The 25546-nt window shown below is 35.3% G+C and overlaps 2 long non-coding RNA genes across 2 annotated transcripts; both read right to left on the bottom strand.

Moving 5' to 3' along the window:
- Window positions 1–3700: 3700 nt before the first annotated feature.
- Window positions 3701–4496, bottom strand: LOC138130311 (uncharacterized). Its single transcript, XR_011159549.1, has 2 exons — window positions 3962–4496; window positions 3701–3860 (listed from the first exon to the last, which is right to left on the bottom strand). It is a non-coding gene; the product is annotated as an uncharacterized lncRNA (long non-coding RNA).
- Window positions 4497–19190: 14694 nt separating this feature from the next.
- LOC138131716 (uncharacterized) lies at window positions 19191–20037 on the bottom strand. Its single transcript, XR_011159879.1, has 2 exons — window positions 19634–20037; window positions 19191–19583 (listed from the first exon to the last, which is right to left on the bottom strand). It is a non-coding gene; the product is annotated as an uncharacterized lncRNA (long non-coding RNA).
- Between the last annotated feature and the right edge of the window lie 5509 nt (window positions 20038–25546).

Below are 25546 nucleotides of genomic sequence, written 5' to 3'. Positions count from 1 at the left end.
AAAAAATCTTCCAACTTTGTTCCAAAAATGGTTTGAATATTTTCATCGGAACAAAAGTTAACAGGGGGTTGAAAAATTAGCATGTAAAACCCTATGGCCAGTCTTAAAAAAAAACTCACTGTATATGTAGCACAGTGTCTGTTAAAGTTAAATAAACACTTAACTTGTATTTTATTATTAAATTTTATTTCTGTTGGGCAGATAGGTTGTTTAAATTTGTCTATCTTCTGTGTCGGCTCAGTCAATAGAAAAGCGCAAAATCTTCCTTCCTGTACACGAGCACTTTGTATCCTGATAAACTGTCGTTCTAAGGTGAATAGACATTATTCCAAAAAAAAAAAATTTTGAAAACGAGATATTTTGAACAAAAAGGTGATGTTAGTTGTAGTTTCCTTTGCAAAAATGGTCTGTTCAAAAACTTTGTATTACTATAATGCTTTATTTGTCCTCCACTCTTTCGGATTCCTGATTACAAAAAAACATAAAAACAACAATTCAAAAAAATTAACATCTTTTCCTATCCCGCTCTCCTTTCTTTTTCTATTCTTCTCGCCATCATTTTTCTTTCTCTTGCGCTCTCGCTCCCCAGGTACTCTGGAATTCCCTCTGTCATACCTCTCGTACTTTCTGTTGTATCTGGCTTCTTTGATTATTTCCCTTCTTTCTTGCTTTTATTTTTATCCCTTTTACACAGCTTTACATTCATCCACCTTTCTTTTGCTCTTAATCTTTCCACTTCTTAACTGACGTACCGGTTTCTCTGATAGTATTTTATTTTCTCTAGGAAATTCCCCATGACCAACTTCATTAAACTATGTTTAATGAAGTTGGTCATGAATTCCCCGTATAGTATGTCCATCTAGCGGCTTTAATGTGGCCCAGATATTAGTATATAAGAGACAAGTCTCTTATGAATCTAGGAGGCCGTGGTTTGGAGACTGTGAAGATTTTGACAACGGCAAGTTATAATTTGATTCGAAATTGTCAAACTTCGTATTGAAATCATGTATACAGCTGCAGAGTATGCCGAAATGTTCATAATTTATGGAGAGTGCCGACGCAATGCACGTGAGGATACAAGGGAATATGCAATACGTTTTCCACGACGTTTGCCACATCCACATTATAACGTACCTATTTCTACGGTTGGTGTACCGTGCTCGAGACACTGGGTCCTTGGTGCCTACCTGACAAGAAATTGGTGGTCCCCCTCTAGAAGTTAGAACGCCAGACTGAAGATACTGTTCTTCAGTCCTTTGATGACGACGGTAGAAGTATATTTGAAGAACTATATTTGCCGCGAACCTATCAATATTTTAGAAGAACTTAATGACCAAATTCACGAAACACTGCCTACTGTTATTCCTAATATGCTTAAACTGGCAAGGGAAAATTTAATAAAACGAGCTCGCCTATTCCTTCAGATGAAAGGTGGTCATTTTGAACACTTGTTATAAATTATTCTTTTTATTTTGCATGTTTCTTATTTCATTAGTTGCCTTCTACATAGTTTAGTTATAAAATGTGATCTTAAATTTTTACTAATAATGATGCTAAAATAAGTAGGTTAGTTCAATCCGGTTTTGTCTTCTTTCTTTCAGAACTGCCACTATGTTTGATCTGTTGTTCAAAACCTACGTTGTAATGATTTGAATACATTACTTTTTCCGCCAAATATTCGAACCTGCGCAAAACGGTAACAAATGTGGTCGTGATCGTCATCGAAGCGAAGGAGCCCTACGTTGTGTTTTTCTTTTGGCGGAAAAAGGTTCGGAATGCAAACGATGAGGGTTCCAGTTGGAAGAGTGCCGCAAATAAAACACACATGTGAGGGACGCAAAATACCTTTTATTAAAAATGCCTGTAATAACTTTGATGAAAAAAAAAATTGAAACGAATACGAAAGGACAGAAATTAAGTTTAACGGAGTACAAGAAATTAACTAGCTGAGTACTTTACAAAGATAAACGACAAGATGAATGCAGCAACATTTAAAACAACAGAAACAGGGACATGACATACAAAATGACAGGTTAAAGCTTGCAAAAAAAGTAAATAAATTAGAATGCAATTATTACAGACAGGGACGGATGAAAAACCCTCTTCAAAAACCGTATCCCAGGTATTACTCATATTTTACAATTCGATTAATGACAAAACAATGTTTAATTTGGAACTACGCGGTCAAGGTACGCCAACGGGAGCTTAGAGCTGGAGGTAACGAACTCTCGGTCGCGAGGGGACTCAGAAGAATAATCTGAATCATCTTGAGAGCAAGCGACGTTTATAGATATTCGGGGTATTAATGAACGTCAGACTATTTCGCCGACCAAGCAAGAGTGACAGAGCGTCTCGGGGTCGTACGATTAGCATCACTAAATAGCATAAGCGAATATTTAGATCCACCGTCCCCAACCAACCGTTTCCAGACAAGACCCCGAAGTCCTTATAACCTCGACGGAAGCTTCACGAAAACATCCCGCTGCCGCATAAGCGAAGACTTAGGTCCGCCCCCGCTAACGGCTCTAAATAACCGTAGCTTCCACGGAAATTTACTAAACACCCCCACGACTTCCTGATTGTCACCTAGCTCCCATAGGGTCGCACTCACAACATTTTACTTTAACTTTTCCGAAATCTAACAACAACACAAAGAAAAAAAAAACGAGTTCAATCGAACAAAGCGTAACATTAAACAATGATAAAATAAGCAAAATACAACGCAACATTAAACCATGCGCAAATAAAGGGGACAAAACGCGAAGTTAAATAACGATAAAATAAAAAAACACTTTAACTGGCACAAATCTTGGTAAGCAGCATAGATAACGAATACCTACAATAATCGCTGGTAATGTTAAACAAAAAGAAAATGGCGGGTCGAGTGCCGTTAGAAAATGTTAGCGAACAAAAAAATCAAAATGGACGCACGCGGTTCGGACGACGGTTCCTAATTTCCGAAATTACAAGATTGCAAAAAAAATGAACCTCCCGGGAGAAACTTAGGGATAACTCTTAAAATGAACAAATGGGCGCTTCTTAAAGAAACAGCATGCAACAAAATGAAATCTACAACATACCCTTACCACGTGGTCCTGATCCCAAAAACAAAAACAAAAAGGCAACGGACGTGGAATAAATTACCCAGGTGGATTAAAATGTCGGGTTCCTCACGGGGACACAAAATATCTACTCGGGAAGGTACTGTAATTGATTTCGATTTAACTTACAAATTTTTGGAATATGGATCGCTCTGCGTACGGTGTGTTCGTTTCGAAAAACCAAACAAAAGGGATCTACCCCCTTCAACTACCCGCGCGAGAGACCGCTTTACCCCCGCTATATTTCCGCTCTCCGCGTTGCCAACTCCCCAGGATTACCAACCCCATCCCTTAGTAGCTCGTCTAGCCGCTAGTACCTAAGGTACTAGATCAACACACTACGTATAGAGGTACCGCCATTCCATTCCTCGCGAGAGTGGATTGTAAGATAAAGATATCAAATGCAAATTTCACAAGTGAAATAAGGAAGACAATAGTTTTGGGGATTTTTTAAATTAAATAATGGCATTACTACAATGTCAAAAATATGTTAGGTTATGTCGCCCATTATTAATCAAAATTTTTTAACTGAAATGTTTTACTGGTTGCAGATATCTTTTTAATTAAAATTTACAAAAACACCACTAATAAAACCCAAACAAGTTACCAAATTTTTAATCGTTTAAAAATACAATATCAAAATATATTTTGAACTGCTCTTCTCATTCCCATATTTTTACTGTCACATTTTGCGGATCTTTCAGGTTTCAATCGCTGAAAATCTTCAGTCCAAAAGAAGTCATCTTTACTAAAATGTTTCTGCAAATTAAAATAATATTAAGTATACTATAGCCACATACTTATATCACCTAATATAAGAAAAACTAAATCTTTACTTTATTATGTATGTAGATACTTACACAGCAGATTTGTAGTTCACGGTTGGAGCACGAACTCACAGACAGTCTAAATTATTTTAGCCACTGTTCCCTCCGTACTCTGTTTTTGACTCCTAATATGAAATTGCTTGTTACTGTATATAAGTATATGTAACGGGTGTCTTACCGTTTGAAACATAAAAGAATTTAAATCCATTTTTTTAGAACTTGAACAGCCGCTAACACTAGCTAACACAACACTTGTTACTGACCATGTTAAAGTATTAAAATAAACGCAAGTAACTGAACCAAGTTAAAAGATGTAACGAGAACAAAGAAATAAATGACAATACTTAAACACAAACGAAAACTGTAACGAAATAATAAGTTAGATGAATCTTGAACTAGGATTATTAAATATGCAGCAGAATAATGACACTAGTTTTTGTCAAATTACGTCAAATCATTTTTAGATGGTGTTTTTTTTATCCCCAGTTTGAGTGGATTGTGCGACAAGGACAGGCATAAAAAATCACTGATGGCGGTACCTTTATACGTAGTGTGTTGATCTAGTTACCTTACTTATTACGGCCGTAACAAAGCTCGGATTTTCAATGGAGCAATTGATTCCGTTAACCTCAAAAAATGTACCCTTAACCAACTCCATCTGTTAGCCAAATGGAAAAGAAAAATGTAATTTGAATTGAAATTATCCTATCACAATCACATAACGTGTTTATTTTGTTAGGTTAACACTTTCTATTTTGTCATTTTGACGCAAAATAAATTTTCACGAATACGTTTCATGAACGTAAGAATACCTAATAATTACAATAATCAAATTATGAAACGTAATATTTATATATAAAATGGAAGTGCAAAATCTGAAAATGGATAGAGCACAGTAGAAAAATTAAAAGTAAAACTATCTATCTGCAGGAAGACAATACCTTTCTTGTAAGTTTATAATTTTAAAACCTTCCTACTTGTGATTTTATTCTGAACGGATTTCGTTTTTATGTAATCTGTTTTTTTTTTTTTATAAACAAATGTTTAAAATTGGTTTCATTAATAATTGGATAATAATTTTGCAAAGAAACAATAGATTTCATTAATGTCATCGGAGACCGACTTATCGCGGAATCAGGGGATTCAAAATCTAAGAAATTCCTTTTTGAGAGGATTTCCCTTGCCATTTTCAACGTGGAAACGCTGCAAGCATTCGGGGCACTTTTCCAGATTCCGCATTATTATCGGAAATTTTCGCATTGTAAATTAAAAATGTTATTTTATGTTAAATTTTAATAAATAATTACTACTTTACAAATTTTATCTTTGTGTTTATCACAGGTAAATATGGAATTCTGTATTAAATGTGGATGCAAAGTAGTAACCAGTGGCTGACAAGGATTTTTTGGAATTAAATATGATAAAATTTGTGTGGTAATATTAACAAAGTTTTTTAAAAGCCCCACAAATTTACAGACCCCAGGGTCTTGAAGCCAAACTAATCGTAACAAGGGTCCTGCAGTTGCTGTAGATAATAAAGAGACATGTATCACAGTGAAATGTTTCATTTATATTTTTTATAATTTTATTAATTTCGGATTTGGTTTGGAGGTTCTGGGAATTTGAAAATAACTGTTGTTATTTTCTCCGTATGCAACGCACTATTTTCCCTTGTTAGTATTTCAACCGTGATGAAATTCAAGGAAATTTAAATTATTGTGGCAATTTAGTTGATTTGTAGTTTAATATCTTTAAAGAGATGGCGCTAATTAAGGGTAGATTTTTTGAGGTTAGCCGAATCAATCATTCAGCTAGTTTGTTACGGCCGTAACACAGTAGGCCGTAATAAGCCCAGCGCAGTTCAGATTTAGTAGGCCATGGTCGTATCATAGACAACACAGTAAACAACTTCAAGATCAGGAATCACAACTTCTGTAATTTATATAGTCATTAAAATCTTCTTTTTTGAGAACTTGTAAAATAATTTTCTGAAAAGTGGTCTTGCCAAATGAGTGAATTTTGTAATTTTGAAGGAAGTATTCCAGAAGTATCTAAAACCTTTATCCAGCTTTTTTTAATTCTGAAAATAACATTTTTTGTAATAACTTTTTTTTCGAAAGTATTACTTACCGAATACGAACTTTTTGGTCAAAAACTATTCAAACAAGTTAATCAGGCTTCGACATCGCAGGTAAAAGAGGCTCGGGACAAGTACGAAAGTCGTTTTGGATTATTTTATAATTTTTATCATAACGAAATTGATTAGCAAATTTTTGACAATGATTAATAAAGATTTTTGAAACGAACAAATTTGATTTTTTGAATAAATCAAATTTCCCGCTGTCAACGTAAATAGCCGATTCATCATCGACTAAATACGGTTATTTAGTTCGGCCCTACGGTTGCGCGGGGTCGTCCACGTCTCCTAGGTTTTATATGGACTTTAACAGTCTTAATTCGTTATTGGTCTGTGTTTGGACTCACAGACAATTAAACTATAGTAAGACTGTCAAGTGGGATTACATTTTCGGAGACGCGCTCAAGTGGCGCTGCCCGAGCGTTAGGCCAAACTAATGTATAACAAGTTGCATATCTGACTAGTTTCTGTATACCTAGTTGCCTATTTTTTTTTTCAATTTGATTTAAATTGATACTTATTTAAAAAAATAAAAACGACTAATTAAGAATTAAACATTTTAATACAAATTCTAACATACAACAAATTAGTAGTTCAGTAAACGAGTTTGTGTGTAAATTGGGATTTTTTGGGCATGAGTGGGCTAGTTTAAAAGGCGAGTGAAACTGAATTGAAGGGTAGCATTAGTTCAATAATTTGATTCTGCGTTAACTTTTAAAATTTCTGGAGATAATTTTAGAATCGTGCAAAAGATTTTTTAATTTTGAAATTGTTTTTCGCTGATATCGGTCCATATAATAAATGTTTCTACCGTTTGAAGTAAGACTACTAACTTTCTTGCATTCACTTGCCACACACTAGAAGATTTTGTTGGGTGTCTATTTTGGGCCTTGGGCATAACAGGAAGGATTAGATTCTCTACAATGGGGTTTTCAGTAATCGTAGAATTTTCAATTTGTTCAGCTGGTCTAACATTGTTTATTGAAGTTTGTTTCTCTTCACGAAGAAAAATCGACGGCAGGGCGTATTTATGGGGTTTTGTTTTTTGAGTAAAGAAATTGTTGCTAAAATGTTTCTCGAAAATAAAGGCATTATCTGTTTTGAAGGGTGGTGCAACATTTACCTAAAGCTTCTATCCATCGTTTCGTTTGTTCTTCTAATTTTTGAAATTTAAAATGTTTATTTTTTATCGCCGATTTGGTTGTTTACAAAGCATTTATGTTTAATTTTTCCCATATCCAAATAAATAAAATAAAAATTGCGATCTGAAAAACCATATTTCGTACTTTTTCAAAAAGAAAAAGATAACTTACCAAATAAAAAGATAACGAAAAATTATCTCAAGATACTGGTTTGGAGTAATTTATTTTGTAGAACAATTTATAAAATTTATTGACTAAACCTTGACAGAAATTAGAAAATTCAAAATTACTGATGACATTATTAATTAATATTCAAATCAACCTTCCTTTTTAAACGGAAATTCCCGATCGGATTAACGAGTAAATTCGGTAATTTAGTTTGGCCTAACGCTAGAGCAGCGCTAGTGTTGTCAGTGTCTCCCATGTTTTATACGGGTTTTGAAAGTCTTAATTCTGTTGATCGTCTGTGTTTGGACTTGAGATGTGGAGAGAGGTGTGAGATGTTAGAACACATTTGGTAAATTGTGAGGTTAAAATCATTGTTGTGATATAAAACAACTAAATAATATGTGTAATAAGAGCTGCAAATTTTCTTTGTTATAAATGTATAGAAAATGGTGCGTTGCTATTGCCAGAGAAGAGCTGATGGTTAAAATTCTGACAGTGCAAAAATATTGTTGGGTTTGTGATATACACTTCGATGAACAATCCAAATCTCCAGATAGTCCAAACTGACCATATGCGAGTCCCGACCTGTCCATTGCCGTTTAACTGACGGAATGAAGTAGAGGTGAATCCGATTTAAAATGTGTACCGACGAGACCGATAATGTTATATTAATTGTATATGTATCTTCTATTTGTAATACGTTTTTATAACAATACTAATTATTGTCTACATTTCTTTGTTTTCTTTATTTTATTTTGAGTAATTTTCCCCTTGTTTTGAAGGTCAAGTGTGCAAAATTTCATCAAAATCGGAGTAAAACTGTAGATTTGCATACAAAACAAACATTCAAACAAAGATCAAATTTGGCGCGGTTTTACGGAATCGTAGCGACGCTAGCGACCACGCGAAAAGCGATGGAAGGTAGAACTAAACCCACTTATGTTGTTATTGGCAAGAGTGGGCTGTCTATATACCCACTGACCTCTATAACATGGACCGAGGATGCTATGTTTCAAAACTGAAGCAGAAAGTCGGCCATATTGCTAGTCTCAATTTTTAGTAACTTTCTTTTTGTCCCTAGTTAACTGAATCCTGTCCTGCTTTTCACTGACATTTGACATTGACAGATGTGATCGTGCTCGTTGATGGAGACGATTTAAATATAACTCAACCATGTTTTTGTGACCAAACTTACAGAAATCACGAATAAAATCACAAATAAGAAATCAGGGAACTCAACAGAACGAGTGACAGAATGATGTCACTAAATCTGCTGCCAACAGTATTTTGGTGTAAAACTAAAAGTTTCCAATGTGAGACTACAAAGATGGCCGACTTTGTAGCTTCACTTTTACTGTGGCAGGGACCACTGCACACCCAGTCCATGTTATAGAGGTCAGTGTATATACCCAATATATATCTTTAGTCTGTGGTCCACAGGCCGGAAGAGGACGCTGAAGTTGTTGTTACCAAAAATCCATGTTGCGAAAGTACCCGGTTTTAAAAAACAAATAACATTACAAAAAATTATAAATGTCAATCAATTTAATTGTCAATTCACTTCAATTAAATGTGAATTTACCATAAAGACCTCACCTGACCTTAAGTGTTCTCTGCCATAAAACTTTGCAGCATCAAAAAGTGTTACAGGTCTGTTAGCACTACGTGCCACACATTTCCAAATCCATTGAAATATGGGAATCGCTTTATAGAGTAACTGAAGTGGACTGAAGACAATAAATTATCTGATGGAGCTCAGTCCAATGAAAGTGTATAATAAACACACGGTTTGTGAATTACATTTTGAAAAATTCGACAATGGCACCAATTAACAGACTTCTAAATACTGCTGTACTTGTCTAGTTTGCTCCTACCTAATGGAAAATATCACACATATTAAACAAATTACAAATTCTTTTGAATGTGAACAAAAATTTGAAATTGAACCTGAAAGAGTCGACAAAATAGTAACATTAACCATATTTACTTTTGTTAAGGGAATAAAGTTAATTTTAAGTGGTAAGGACACGAGAACTTTGATGTATAAAAACAAAATATTTGTAAATGCGGTCGAAATGTATAAGACAAGATTGAAAATAAAAAAAATTTAATGAAAAGAATTTTTTGTGATAGTATTAATGAAAATACACTCACCGGCAGAAAAAGCGGAACACCATTATTATTTAAAAATCTATCGTCGCGGTATGTGGTTGCTCTTTTTCAATCAGTCTTTTGAAACCTTCTAACAGTTCGGTGACGACTAGCAAGAGGAGCCTCAATAGCATTAGCTGCATAACGGAAACAACAACAGTCTTCAACCAAAGCTACTGCTCTGGGAATATTTACACCAGCTAGAGACATTTTTTTACGTTCTGCACTTAAATTGGAAGTTAACAACAATAAAAAATTACAAAAGTTATAAAAATCTAACCAGGTTGCTTGATTATTATAAAAATGGTAAATTTAAGAAAAGAAGGTTTTTAAGCAAAAAATGTGTTTTTATGCGAAATTGCTAATAAAATAGCCTATGCTAATGTTCAAGGTTATGTTTGCTATCATCGCCTCCTGGTCAAAATACATCAAAATAGGTATTATGGGAATAATTTGTTGTTGACTAATTAGTGTTCCGTCCTCTACGTGTTCCGTTTTTTTGCCGGTGAGTGTATATAAAATAAAATCTATATACAGGTTGTCCCAAAAAAAAGACGAGTCCATAGCTCCCTTATTTATCGGAGGATTTTAATTATCTACAAATGGTTGTTAGTAGGCTACAAAACGGCTTAATAAATTCACGTATAGCTTCAAGACTAAACTGTCAAAACATTTTTTTTCAAATAGGATTACATACTTTTTTTAAGTAATTCTGATTGAGATTTTAATTCTGAAAACAACAATGTATCACAAGTATAACTTCACATAAAAAAAATAACATTAACTTCTGAAACAAATGACGAGCACCAAGCGAAAAGCTATCAAAATGCATTGCATTACAATGTAATAACCAAATTAAGGTAGCTGGAAAAACAAATGACAAATAATAACATGTGGGATTGCGCAGATATGCCGCCAATCTTTAGCGCAAAACATAGAAAATAGACGATAATAACGTTGTTTTTAATTTTTAGTATTTAAGTGTATATTTGTGATACATTGTTGTTTTCAGAATAAAAATCTCTATCAGAATTACTAAAAAAAAAATATGTAATCCCATTTGAAAAAAAATATTTTGACAGTTTACCTTTGAAGTCCATGGGGCTATACTTGAATTTATTAGGCCATTTTGTAGCCTATTAACAACCATTTAATTTGGTGTACAGATAATTAAAATCTTCCGATAAATAACGGAGTTATGGACTCGTCTTCTTTTTTGGGGACACCCTGTATATAAAAATGAATCGCCGTTCGTTAGTCTCGCTAAAACTCAAAAACGGCTTGACCGATTTGAATATTCATTTTTTTCTTTTGTTCGCTTTAATTCAGGGGTGGTTTAAAAAGAAAAAAAATTCGGAAAAGTTCCCCGGAAAATTGGAAAATTCGGGAAAAACTGAAAGTGCTTTTTTCTGTGGGAACGGCTGGAACGATTTGGCTAATTTTTTTTTTATGTTCGTAATAATTCGTATGAGGTTTTTATGTATAGAAAAATTGGAAAAATTGCCCCGAAAATTGGAAAATTCGGGAAAAACTGAAAGTGCTTTTTTGTGATGGATATGCATAATTATTTTTTTGTGTTGTTCGTTATACTCGTAGTCATGAAAAAGTTTTCAGGAAAAAAAAATCGGGACAATTACAAAGGAAAGTCGAAAAATTCGGGCAAACTGCAAAAATTATGAATTTTGTATGCATTCTCGATAATAACTGACGATGGGAAGGACATACATATTTGATTAATTCTTTTTTTTTTGTTCGATATGCCTCTGAATGGAAATAACTCAATTGAATGTTTTCAGTAGAAAAGAAATGGAAGATTTGGAGAAAAATCTGGAAAAACTAAATTAAAATAATTCGGGGAAAACTGAAAATGCTTTTTTGTATGAACTCAAGATTCGAACGATGGCTATGCGTAATTCTTTTTTGGTTTTGTTTGTTAGGGTTTTGGATAAGTTTTCGGAAAAAAAATTCGGGACAATTATAAAGAAAAGTCGGAAAATTCGGACAAATTTCAAAAATTATAATTTTTATATGCACTCTCGATCATAACTGACAATAGGAGCTACATATTTGCTTGATGCTTTTTTTTTGTTTTCAATTGAAAACAAATCTGGAAGATTTGAAGAAAAATCTGAAAGAACGCAATCCAGTAAATTAAAATAAAATTACATTGGCTTTTACTTTTGTGTTGTTTCGCGATCTGTCCAACAAATGTAGTAGTTGTTTTATTTCTATTCCAATTTATTTGCCTACATGCACAAATGTCATTTGACAGCTGATTGTGAAATTGGGAATCAAACCAATCGGATTGTTTACTTGAACTTGCAATCTCTTGCAATCGAAATCGAAATGTAAATATTGGGTGATTCAAAATAATTGTGGATAAATCTGACAACTATGTACGAAAATGTATTTGGCAACTGTGTGGGTAGGATAGAGTTGACATTTCTTTGACAGTTCATAGTCGCGCAATTTTGAAAGTTGTCAAATCAATGTGTAATGGAATTAAAAAAATCAAATGCACGCTTATGAAATGTCATACAAATGTCAACTCTATCTCATTCACACAGTAGCCACATAAATTTTCGTACATAGTTGCCATACTTATCCACAATCATTTTGAATCACCCAACAAAACTGCTTGAGATTCATTATGATTTCAAATTTAATGGAAGAAAATAAATCATTTGTTTGGACATGAAATTGTGACTTAAATTCTGGAACAAAACCGTATGGTTCCAATGCGATCACATTCCAGGCACATCACACATTTCCAGCATTTCAGCAGTGTAAAATACTGCCGATAGAATTAATCTCCCATGTAAAATTCCAAATTTTTACTTTGTTTACGCATTTCCAATAGCTTTTCACAAATTCACAAAATGATCACAAACAAATTTAGGTATTGAAATTTGGACAAGACAACGTCTGTCGGGTCAGCTAGTCTATATGTATACAGTGTGGAAATTACTTATGGAATAAATTCAATAATTTCAAAACTAATGACATTTGTCGAAAACGCTGAAACAGGTCGATTTTATGACGTCATCCATTTTTGAGCTATGACGTCATCACCAATTTTTTTAAATGACAACCCCCACTTTTTTCTTCTCTTTCTAATAGACCTGCGTACTGCCTAAACTATGAATTAAAAAATTTGGTAACTTACATAACAATTTTTTTGAGAAAATGACAAATTTTATTTAACATAGTTTAATGAAGTTGGTCATGAAAAAACTATGGGAGTTTGCGTTCTATAAGTTTACTGTGTTGTCTATGAAATCTACCATAGACAACACAGTAAACCTATAGAACGCAAACTCCTATGCATTTTCCTCATTTTTTTTGGAAACGCACCCACCACAAGCCGTCAGGGGACGCTGCCGTTTTATAAAAATCAAAGCCAGTCGATTAATAAAGTACCGACACGATTTGACGTTTAGATAAAAGGCAACCGTAACGATTTTTTCGCTACAAGAGGCGCTGATATCGCTATTTTGTCTGGCTTTGGCATGGATTTATTAGTAATAAATTACTAATTATTACCAATAAATTACTAATTATTACTAATAAATCCATGGACTTTTGTGAACAAATGTTCACCAAAGCCAGTCAAAATAGCGATATCAGCGCCTCTTGTAGCGAAAATATCGTTACGGTTGCCTTTTATGTAAACGTCAAATCGTGTCGGTACTTTATTAATCGACTGGCTTTGATAAAAATAAAAATCGCGGAAACTTATGCCAAAATTTAAAAAATTATATTTTGACATATCAAGTCATAAGTAATAAATTTACTATTGTGCGACTTTGCCCCCTGCAAAGATATTATAAACCATGTGGAACTCGCCATAGATTTCCAAATCCAATTAAATATCCTGGGTGTTTTATGGAATGGATTAAAAATACGGGTAACAAGCAGTTATCAACTTTGGAGCCTATGAAAGTGTAGGTATAACGGCGTTGATAACAGCTGCACTGTGTGTGGACTTCATTTTACCAGCAAAAACTTCGGCACGAACGAGTATGGCCGTACCCTCGAAACAACTTCCCTCCTTTTCCAGTCCAGACTTACTTCCAGTAATAGTAAAAAAATATTGATAATTATATTTTAACTGAAAACTACTTTTTATAGAATTTTCATCCGATCTACGGATCTACGACATTGGCGCGACCTTGACGCGACCTTGAAACACAACAAGAGAGAAAAAATGGCGTTTGCACAAGGTTTGAATGGTGGGAAACGATCTAGGAGGACGCCCTGAGGGTGTCTAGCCAGAAAAAACGCGAAAATTCCAGAAGTAGTTAAAGTGAACAATTACCATAAATTCTTGTGAAAGTTTCAAAAAGAAAATAAGAAAAGCTGAGCATCATATTCAAAATTATAAAAAGGCAGAATGTCGATCCAAAATTCGGGTTGCAATGTACCGAAAACGTATAAAACTTCATGCAAAATTCGATGTCAAAATAAAGAGCAATGCAATGCAAGGATGCGATAAATTTCTGTTTGCCGCAATTGAGGAAAAGAAATACCAAATCAAAATTTACAAAAATGCAATGGAAATGTATCGAAAAGGATTGAAAATAAAAACTTCAAAATAAATGTTGTCTTTTAGTTTCATAAATAAATTACTTTAAATTAAAATAAATAAAAAAGCCAGGATATCCAGCTGGCTGTGTCTTATTTTGCACCTACCACAAGCCAGTAGATGGCGTCGGGACACAAAAAACTATGGGAGTTTGCGTTCTATAGGTTTACTGTGTTGTCTATGAAATCTACCCTTAACTAGCGCCATCTCTTTAAAGATATTAAACTACAAATCAAGTAAATTGCCACAATAATTTAAATTTCCTTGAATTTCATCAAGGTTGAAGTATCTACTAACATGGGAAAATAGTGCGTTGCATGTGGATAAAATAACAACAGTTATTTTCAAATTCCCAGCAACCTCCAAACCAAATCCAAAATTGATAAAATTATAAAAAAAACTAAATGAAACATTTCACTGTGATACATGTTTCTTCTTTATTATCTACAGCAACTCCAGAACCCTTGTTACGATTAGTTTGGCTTCAAGACCGTGGGGTCTGTAAATTTGTGGGGCTTTTAAAAAACTTGGCTAATATTGCAACACAAATTTTATAATATTTAATTCCAAAAAATCCTTGTCAACCACTGGTTACTACTTTGCATCCACATTTAATACAGAATTCCATATTTACCTGTGATAAACACAAAGATAAAATTTGTAAAGTAATTATCCAATTAGTAATGAAACCAATTTTAAACATTTGTTTATAAAAAAAAAACAGATTACGATAAAGACGAAATCCATTCAGAATAAACTCACAAGTAGGAAGGTTTTAAAATTATAAACTTACGAGAAAGGTATTGTCTTCCTGCAGATAGATAATTTTACTTTTAATTTTTCTACTGTGCTCTATCCATTTTCAGATTTTGCAATTCCATTTTATATTTAAATATTATGTTTCCTAATTTGATTATTGTAATTATTAGGTATTCTTACGTTCATGAAACGGATACGTGAAAATTTATTTTGCGCCAAAATGACAAAATAGAAAGTGTTAACCTAACAAAATAAACACGTTAATAGGTACAGTCGATGGACAAATAAAACTGGGACAAAAATGACAATCACATAAGTCAAAATTTACAAATTTGCATCGTTTAATTACGGCTTTATGACAAATAGGTTAACTTTGGTATGACATATTATATAGACACTGACAGATATATTGACAATTCAATGGTCTGATTTACATAGATTAAATTTTAAGTGTCCCAGTTTTATTTGTCCACCGACCGTACGTTATGTGATTGTGATTGGATAATTTCAATTCAAATTACATTTTTCTTTTCCATTTCGCTAATAGATGGAGTTGGTTAAGGGTAAATTTTTTGAGGTTAGTGGAATCAATTGCTCCATTGAAAATCCGAGGTTTGTTACGGCCGTAATAAGCGCAGCGCAGTTCAGATTTAGTAGGCCATGGTAGTACCTTCACATTTGGCGCGCTATCGTGGCGGTACCGGTAATTAAAATTTAAATTTTGTAGTGACCCAGTTTAAAATTTAAATTTAAATTTCCGGTACCGCCACAACAGCGCGCCAAATGTGAAGGTACTAGCGGCTAGACTAGGAACTACGAGCGGAAATATATCGGGGGTGGAAGCTCGCTCGCGCGGGTGGTTGAAGGGGGGTAGGTCACTTTTGTTTGGTTTTTCGAAACGAACAGATCTTGCGAAGAGCGATCCAATATTCCAAAAATCTGTAAGTTACATCTGAACCGATTACACTACCGTTCCGAGTAGATATTTTGTGTCTCCGTGAATAATCCGGCGTTTTTTTTAATGCACCTGGGTAATTTATCCCACTTTCGTTGCCTTTTTTTTGTGTTTTGTTTTGGGACCAGGACCACGTGGTAAGGGTATGTTGTAGATTTTATTTTGTTGCATGCTGTTACTTTAAGAAGCGCCCATTCGTTAATTTTAAGCGTTATCTTTCTTCCGGAAGGTTCATTTTTTTTAACAATCTGGTAATTTCGCAAATTCGGAGCCGTCGTCCGAACCGCGTGCGTCCATTTTGTTTTTTTTTCTTCACTAACATTTTCTAACGGCACTCGACCCGCCATTTTCTTTTTGTTTAACATTACCAGCGATTATTGTATTCGTGATTTATGTTGTTTACTGATATTTGTGCCATTTAAAATGGTTCTATTTTATCGTTATTTAACTTCACGTTTTGTTCTCTTTTATTTCCTCATTGTTTAATGTTGCGGTTTGTTTTTGCTTATGTTATCCTTGTTTAATGTTGCGTTTTGTTTTGTTTATTTGTACATTGTTTCATGTTGCGCTTTGTTTTGTTGAATTAAACTCGGGTTTTCTTTATGTTGTTGTTAAGCACCGCTAGATTTCGCAAGAGTTAAAGTAGAATGTCGATGTCGAGTATATGACTCGAAAAATCATTGAAGAGTACCGTATATGGGGTTTGGAGGTCAACATCGATAAAACTCGATATATGTGCATAGAAGGTACACAACAAGACCTGACGCTAAATACGGGACAGATTATAAGACGATGCGAAGAATATAAGTACCTAGGAATTAACATAACAAGAGACGGAACGATAGATAAAACCATCAAAGAAAGGTGTACACAAGGCAGAAAAGCGATCTCAGTATTGAACAGCGTATTGTGGGACCAAGGCATCTCAAAAGATAACAAAAAGAGAATATACAATACCATCATAAAGAGCATAGTGACATACAGCAGTGAGATATGGCCGCTAAAGAAAAGATCAGAGAACATGCTCCTCACAACAGAAATGGATTTCTGGAGAAGATCAGCAGCAAGATCAAGAAGAGAACGAATAAGAAATGAGAGAATTAGAGACATCATGAAGGTTAACACCACAATAGTGGAAGACATTAGAACTAACCAACTGAGATGGTATGGGCACGTGGTACGAATGGAAAAGGAGAGACTTCCAAAACAAGTACTATTATGGACACCACAGGGTAGAAGAAGAAAAGGAAGGCCAAGACGAAGCTGGACAGAAGGTATACGAGAGGAGTTGAGACAAAGAGGACTCAACGAAGAACAATGTAATGACATAAGACAGTGGAAAATGGATATCGGAAGACGCCGTAGAACGTTGTAAACCGAATGTATATATATAAAGTAGAATGTTGTAAGTGCGCCACTATGGGAGTTAGGTTTCAATCAGGAAGTCGTGGGGTTGTCTAGTAAATTCCTGGGGAGGCCACGGTTAAGTTACGGCCGTTAGCGGAGGCGAACCTAAGCCCTGCTCGATGCGGCTCTGGGATGCTGACGTGAAACCTCCGTCGCGGTTCTAGAGATCTTAGGTTCTTGTCGGTAAACGGTTGGTTGGGGAAGGTGGAGCAAGCTCTGCTCGAAGCGGCTTGGGAAGCTCATCGTACAACCCCGAGGCGCTCTGTCACTCTTTCTTGGTCGGTGAAATAGCCCGACTTTCATTACTAACCCGAGTATCTAGAAACGTCGCTGGTCTCAAGACGATTCAGATTATTCTTCTGAGTCCCCTTGCGGCCGAGAGTTTGTTACCTCCAGCTCTAAGCTCCCGTCGGCGTACCTTGACCGCATAGTTCCAAATTAAACATTGTTTTGTCATTAATCCAATTGTAAAATATGAGTAATACCTGGGATACGGTTTTTGAAGAGAGTTTTTCATCCGTCCCTGTCTGTAATAACTGCACCATAATTTGTTTACTTGTTTTGCAAGCTTTAACTGTCATTTTGTCTGTCATGTGCCCGTTTTTCTGTTATGTTAAATATTATTGCATTCATCTTGTCGTTTATCTTTGTGATGTACTCAACTAGTTAATTTCTTGTACTTCGTTAAACTTAAGTTCTGTCCTTTGTATTTTCAATTTCTTTTTCATCAAAGTTATTACAGACATTTTTAATAAAAGGTATTTTGCGTCCCTCACATGTGTTTTATTTGCGGCACTCTTCCAACTGGAACCCTCACCGTTTGCATTCCGAACCTTTTCCGCCAAAAGAAAATCACAACGTAGGGCTCCTCCGATTCGATGACGATCACGACCACATTTGTTACCGTTTTGCGCAGGTTCAAATATTTGGCGGAAAAAGTAATGTATTCAAATCATTACAATTTTAAACTGGGTCACTACAACGTGTAACTCCAGCTTTTTTTGCAATGTCAAGAATGTTCCTAAAAGTCTTTTCTTTCATTTCGACGATGACGAGTCTCGCTCGTGTAGCTGCGCTAATACGTTGCAGATGCAGAGTGTATGCACAGGAGTCAGGATAAATTTCTTGTGATGCTGATTCACTTCACAGGCCCTGCATATTTCACTTTTTACTAAGATTCTTAAGGTAGTATGCAATATGTATTACTCACTTGACGCTACGTCGTCATTTTACCTTCCATCAACAAAGGTTCAATGAGGTTACAGTTCAATTCATCATATCCCTCCCGTCAATTTCCCATACCCCTCAAGGTTACAATTGCTCTGGAAATTTTCAATCATAACAAACCATATTTCATTCATTGCCGGAAGAAGAAACTTCTTGCGTTCCCTGATTTAGATTCTATACATTTGTTTATCTGCCTTTGGCGAAATTATCCCATTTTTGGTTATTTCAAAAGTAGCTGTCACTTTTGACGTCTGTTTCGACAAGTTGACCAGATAAATATTGAAAATAATTTTATTATTCATCGAACTATACGTTGCTTGGCAATTGAGGGAAGGTACTCAATTTTCTCATAAAGGGATAATTAGATCGAGATCTATTGGTCAATTTGATTAATTCATAACTAAAAAGCTTCTAAACGTTTTTTACCTTCATTACCATCAAGGCATATACAGTTTCAATTTAATCCGCGAGTTCTGGGACATCTGTATATGTATAAAACCTGGTTTACAGCTAATGTCAGTTGAATGACAACGACTGACGAAATTCCGTGATCGTGACTGTACCTACGTAATTTGAAGAAGAAGACGCATAATTTTAGTTGCAATTTGGTACGCAACACTTAAATGACATTTGTGTGCGACCGTACGCGAAATGAGCACTTCGCGTGCCTAGAGCAGACCGCGAAATTGAATTTCGCAGCCGTTGCCTTGACGACGGCCGTAAAAGTAAAAGTCATTTCAATATTTATTTATTATCACAATTACGACATATCTATCTCTATATTTGCGGTGTGATCTTACAAAATCTGGATTGGGTACAGTTAAAGTTTGATTTATGCCAGTTTTTGTGTCAGGAACGGCCGCTATTAGTACAGAATTTTCATCCGGTTTGAAGTTCCCGCCAATTTCAAATAGAGTGGTCGCCTCATGAATGACGAGTCGGTAAAAAAGATCCCCATTACCCCATTATCGATCTAGAACAGACACGTGTGAACTAGGTTAATTTTTCACCGGTCAAAAAGCGAAATATTTAGTAACTAGTAACATATCCGGATTGGCATCAACAGACATTTTGGTTTATTTGTCTTTTCGCACGGCATCTGATATTTCCACGATTAAAATAACCTAAAAGGGAGCAGATGATACAACTTATTATAACAGAACTTAACATTTACCTGCCACAATAAGTAAATTCTAGTAAATAGGTAATCCAATGCAACATTATCCGACACGGTTTTCACATTCTTCTTGTTACATCAGTCTCAAAGTCACTGTAACATTTTTTATATTGCTGTTTCGATTTTTCAGGTTTCAAATGCGACACTGCACAATTTATAATATTTTTTTAACTCTGGATGAGTATACGGAACAAGAGCTGCATATTTGCGGTATAATCTTACACATTCTGGATTGGTGAGAGTAAAAGTCCGTTTCATGCCAGTTTTTGTGTCAGGAACGGCCACTATTAATACAGAATGTTCATCCTTGATGTCATCGATAGACGTTTTGGTTAGTTCGTCTCTTCGCATGGCTCCTGATATTCCCATGATTAAAATGACCTAAAAATGGGCAGATTATACAGCTTATCATAACAGAACTTAATATTTACCTTAAATAATTTTCATCACTAGCTTTTTCTAAAAATAAATCTGGTCTCGTGTCAATACTTTAGACTTTTTCGCCTGATAACCAACTGACTTTTTTTTCAAAAAAGGTACCAATTTCGGAAACTTCGTAACATCAATGCCATCCCGTATGTTCAGCCACCACCACCTAAAATATCGTATGATCAAAAAGTCTTTGGATCGCGGTAGCCATTAAATGTAAAAACCATCTATAGAATTATTTACTTCTACTGCCCGTAGTTTTTATGTGTACTTCAAAGTAGTGCTAATCTCTCACGGAACTCGTTTATAGTTTGTTTCTAAACTATGTGCAGTTGTATCAGTTTATAACACGAACTACGTGTATGTAGCTATCTCCTTTCAACACATGTCAAACAAGTTCGTTGCTTCTGCTACGTTCGCTATTAAGATTGTCGCTCTAGCATCTCATTCTAAACCGTACGATTAGAGTAACATAGAACTATTGACGTGCGTCTGCGTCGGCTTCGGCCCGGCGTAAGATGTCCACCAAACGTCAAAATGTGAAGAAACGACGAAAATGTAAAATGTAATTCGATTTATCCAAAGCTTTGGAAATCATGACAAAAGTGTCCCAAAAACAAAACTATTATTATTATTGCAATCGGAACGAAATTAGAAATAAATACACAACTGCGCATGCGCATCATCCATAATTGGAAAGTCGAATGGATATTTAGATTATTCAAAGGGATTATTTCGATTTATTCGATTATCAAAATATATCGATTATGCCTAACACTACAAAATACTACAGAGTGATCAACAAAGACTGAAGCTGTTGGCAACAATGACAACATGATGAAAATTTCAGTGAAGTTGGTAGCATTACATTTTCAGTTGTCAATTTTGACGGGCAAATTCAAACTTCAAAATCAAGTGTCATTTTTGTAACAATTTATTAATTAAAATGGTTTTTACACTAGAGCAAGACATTTTTATTGGTATGGCGTACTTTCGGACTTGAAATTTTGATGCTGCTAACGGTTGGTAGTATTCCACGGAGCACGGACGATGCATTTCACTAATTTCACCAAATGTTCCCCGAGCCAGTTGTTACCTTAGTTGCGTTTAGGCTGCATTGCACGGTGCAATGTTACCTACAAACGGGTGATGTGAAAAAGGCAAAACCTACTGGTAGAACATCTACACTTAGGCAAGTCAGTACGAAAGCTTTCACTCCAAATAGGTGTGATTCTTATCTAAAACACACGCATCCAAAGTTCTTTGTTGGGCACGTTTAATGCAGGGCCTAATAATCCTCACCATTAAAAATCTCATCATTCATTTTCCTTACTTTACAGGTTTGTCATATGCCATATGGAAGTTGCGTAACGATTTTAAAGAAGAAATTAAAGTTCCATCCTTACAAATTTTCCAGGATCCAATCACTGCATCCCGCAAACTTTCAGCTCGAAAATAATAACGCATAAAACATGTTTCTGTTTCTCAGGAGGGGCATGCGGGCACGGCCTGTCGCTTTTATGAATATCGAAACAATGGGCCATTTAATTAAGTACGGCTAATAATTACTTCTTATACTGTTTTTGGTCGTTTTGTACGTATCGTGTTTTCGGAGTTTCATTTGCGCATGCGTCAGATTTGTCGACCTAAACTGTATAATTACCATACTAGCAACTCATAACCTAAATTTTTTGACATTTACAACTTGCAGCGGGTGCCAACTCTGACGCACAAAAAATTTTCATACTTTGGGAATATTTTGCTGTCGTTTGCTGCCAACAGCTTCAGTCCTTGTTGATCACGCTGTATAATTTCTTGACAATGGCCAATGGCGGTAACATAATCAACTCATTATGCTTTGCTGTCAAATGTCAAATACGGACGAACGGCATGTCGTCTTCTTGATTCAGGCGTGACGTCACTGCATATATTTTGGAAATAAACTATAAACATAAACGAGGCGAATAAATTCAATCACCATTTTCACCACGATTTCAATTACTGTAGTATGATTTAATAAAAAAATTGTATCTTCTCTTTGGAACATTTTGAATTATAACCTGCTAACTTGAAACTTGTCAAATAAATGTCAAAAATCATTGAAATAAATAATTTCCTAGATATATTATAATTCAGAATAAGTGGCATCGCGGTAGGCATTGGAAATTCAAATTTACGTTGGCAGCAAGACCCTTGCTAATAATACCCTAGTTTCGATGCTGTTGGTAACCTTCGTTTTTAATTTGGCCTTGATATTATCATTGGAATCGTTTTGTGTTTATTTTCTTGTTATAAGTATTTGGAATTTCCTTGTTTCATTTATGAAAAGTGTATTATTTGTCTAGGGGTTATCTCTGTTGTGGGTGAAAACCATGTCAATATTATGTAACGCATAACCTCAGAATAAAGTAATGACGGTTTCACATGTTTACTAAATTTTTTGACACAACATAAAGCTCACTTTAGAGAATCAACGCCTACCGCGATGCCACTAATTCTAAATTATACTATAGTTTGTTAATTCCACGGCTACTCTGATCCAAAGAGTTTTTGATCATACTATACAAGGCCTGGAAGCAAGTGCGCTCGCGCATCGTGACGTCACGATCAGTGGACTGGCATTTTCAATATTTGATTTGACGTTTGATTTGAAACTTGAGATCAGTTTTTTGGATTTTTCCGAATGCCTCACCGTTGTTGTGTACCATTGTGTAATTCAAATTACGATAATGGCCCTAAAATGTCGGTTTTTGGTTTCCCTAAAAATAAAGATGATTGTGAAAAGTGGATTAAAGCCATACCTCGCACAAACTTTGAACCAAAAAAGGGTAGCAAAGTAAGTATTTATTTTACGTAATTATTTATTTTTATTAGGCAGATTCATGTTTGATGATATAATATGGTAAATTACTGTTACTATACCTACTAAATTGCAGGTATGTGAATTGCATTTTCTCGGAAGGGAGAAATCGAACGCGAAACGTTTTATTTCCACGAAACTAGCGGCAAATTTCTTACTGTTGCATTAGAACATCCACGACTGGTTGCTGGTAAGAATTATTATTACTTTCATCACAGATAAATTAATAAACATTATTAAATTATTTTTTTTTTAGCCTTTCCCCTTTCACCACTTGGCCTATCAGGTACCTTTTACGGTCGGCTTATTTTTCTCTTTTTTTCCTTATGTGGTGCGGCGGGACTCCGGGGTACTTTCTCCGGCCACCCACGCCCCCCACCCTCTCTTCTCCTTTTCCTTTTTCTGGACGACACAACACGAATACAACAACACACAACATCCATGGGAGGCCATGCGGCCTGGGATTCGAACCCTGCTAACCTCGCGGTGGTGTCGGAAGAGTGTCGCTCTTCCTTCCACCACCCTACCGTCAGCCCCTGCTAGACATGCACACACATCCATGGCCCGGCGGAGGTTCCTTCCTTCGAAAAAATCCTCCCCCTTCGGTGAGATTCGATTACATTTAAATTAAAGTTTGATATTTTATTAGGGTCTGTTCCTTTTCAATTTCCTAGCCCTGCATATTATTCCAAACCTGATATTCCTATACGAGAAAATCCCTCTACAAAAAGATTAAAGTTAGAGTCTGACAGGGTGACTGGGCATTATTGAAGAAAGAAACTAATTTGTATTTATGTATTATACATCGAAGAATCACCAGCACCAGTCATTAAATGTTACATCAAAATTTCAGAAGGTCTAGTCATCACATTAAATTATCAAAACCAAGAACTTAAACGATCACCTAATAAAACTTACACTTTTCCATTTTTAACAAATAACACCAATGATTTAGAAAATCTTATGTCAGAAGTTGCAACAACCTTAAATAGTAATCTGATATTAATGTAGGACAAGTAATAAAACTTTTAACGTCGATGAAAAAAACAATACCAGATAAAGAAGCAATGATTAACTTTTTACAAGAACAAGTTGGTTTATTGAAAACATCTTTTACAAACAGACTACGATTCTCCTGGGAGTTTGTTTTGTTTTGTGGATTGTTACATTCCATATTTCCTAGCGCGTATAAATTTTTTAGAAATTCCGACAATTTAATTTTACCATCTTTAAAAACTATACAACGAGTTTGTGGTAATTTTACTACAAATCCCTAACTAGAGCAGCGAAGTGAAAATTTCCCACAATATATACGTTCAAAATTCAAACATCTTAGTTCTAAAGACAAACTGGTGACGCTTATGATGAATGAAATTCATATTAAGCCATATTTTGATTATAAAGGAGGCAATATTGTAGGAAGTGCCCATAACAGTGTTTAAGCTGGAACAACTGCTCACGTCTTCATGATAAGCAGCATGTTATCAAATTACAAAGATGTTGTCCATATTCTTCCAGTAAAACGTTTAGAGGGACGTTTAGAGGGTACAATCGTTCATGAAATTGTGAAGCAAATCATTACAAACTTGGAAAATATTGGGTTTGAAGTCCAATGTGTGATCTGTGACAATCATTCTGTTAACCGAAAAGCCATGAGTTTGTTCTGCGACAATCGTGAATTGTTCTTTATAATAGATTCCGTCCATATTTTAAAAAATATCAGGAACAACTGGATTAACAAAGAACCACAACATATGATATGCCCACCTTTCAAGGACGAGGACTGTGAGAGCAAAATAGCATCTTTTGAAACACTGAAAGAGCTTTATAGAATTGAAAAAGACAGCTTGTTAAAGTATGGCTACTCACTATCCTTAAAAGCATTATATCCATTGTTTGGGGCCTAAGTGATTTCAATTCTTGCTTGTTAGCCATGTTTTTAGGAAATGTACACACTAATCAACAGATAAAAAAGGCATGCACTCTACCTTTGCCTCTGTCGCTGTGGCTTCCTCGATGTCGATACGATCCGGCTCGAAGGACCAATGTTTGGGGCCTAATGGGGGCTCCAGGAATTTGTTCGGAACCAAATGGGGCTCCTGGGTTCGCTCAGCCTAATGGAGGCTTCACTGGTTTGACTGTAGGCGCGCGTGAACTGACACACCGTATCGTTTTGTGTAAAACGTTTATTTACATTTATACAATTCTTTGGACCGTACGACCGTACTCGAGATGTTGGGTAAAATGACTTCTGACTTGTGACTCTGACTGTTCTACCTTGAGTCCATCTCGGTACTGACGTCTCAAATCTTTGTCATTCACCCACGCAGGGGTGGTTCTCGTTCGGAAAGGAGGGGGGGGCTCTACGCCCCGACATCCATCAAGCTTGGAAAGATAAAATGTGGCTCTAGCTTTACAAATTTTTAATTCCAGCAATGTTTCTGCTCTCAATGAATTTGGACCATTAAAACATTTGCAACATTTCGAAGACATAGCCGACTTTATAAAATTAATTACATCTTGGTGGTCCATCATAAATGTAAAGACTCCCCTAAAAGGCCAACGATTAAAGGATGTATTTTCTGAACCAATTACCCAAATTTAGAATGCAAAATACCATG

Source organism: Tenebrio molitor, chromosome 5 (genome assembly GCF_963966145.1).
Source record: "Tenebrio molitor chromosome 5, icTenMoli1.1, whole genome shotgun sequence".
Lineage (NCBI taxonomy): Eukaryota > Metazoa > Arthropoda > Insecta > Coleoptera > Tenebrionidae > Tenebrio > Tenebrio molitor.
This window is presented reverse-complemented; position numbering and strand designations above follow the sequence as displayed.